Genomic DNA, 354 nt, shown 5'->3' with positions numbered 1-354 from the left:
TCTATTTGACATGAAGTACCTTAAACTTCTACATAATTTGGAGAACAAACTGGGTGTCTGTAACTGACGATTCGCGCCAGGGGGTGAGTGTGGGAGGCTTCGGAAAAGTTCAGCCTCAGAGACAATACACAAGGAAGAAGAGAATGGAGACATGGATGTGTTGGTGGAATTTATCCCTGTCTTTAGCACTTTATAAACGTTATCTATTAATTTATGCGCGCATTATAACCATATATTGTACATGCAATTAAGTTCTTCCACTGATTTTAAGTATTTTTTAAGGGTACCAGATCAAGTAGAGAGACGGATATAGTCAAGACTCTTTCGTCTTCTTTTAAAGTACTCATTCAATGT

The 354-nt window shown here is 37.9% G+C and overlaps 1 protein-coding gene across 4 annotated transcripts in view; it reads right to left on the bottom strand.

Moving 5' to 3' along the window:
* Positions 1-354, bottom strand: part of LOC119585223 (poly [ADP-ribose] polymerase tankyrase-1-like) — a 13,965-nt gene that overhangs the window by 5,346 nt on the left and 8,265 nt on the right. The gene's annotated exons all lie outside the window — the stretch shown is intronic.

Source organism: Penaeus monodon, chromosome 19 (genome assembly GCF_015228065.2).
Source record: "Penaeus monodon isolate SGIC_2016 chromosome 19, NSTDA_Pmon_1, whole genome shotgun sequence".
Taxonomy (NCBI): domain Eukaryota; kingdom Metazoa; phylum Arthropoda; class Malacostraca; order Decapoda; family Penaeidae; genus Penaeus; species Penaeus monodon.
This window is presented reverse-complemented; position numbering and strand designations above follow the sequence as displayed.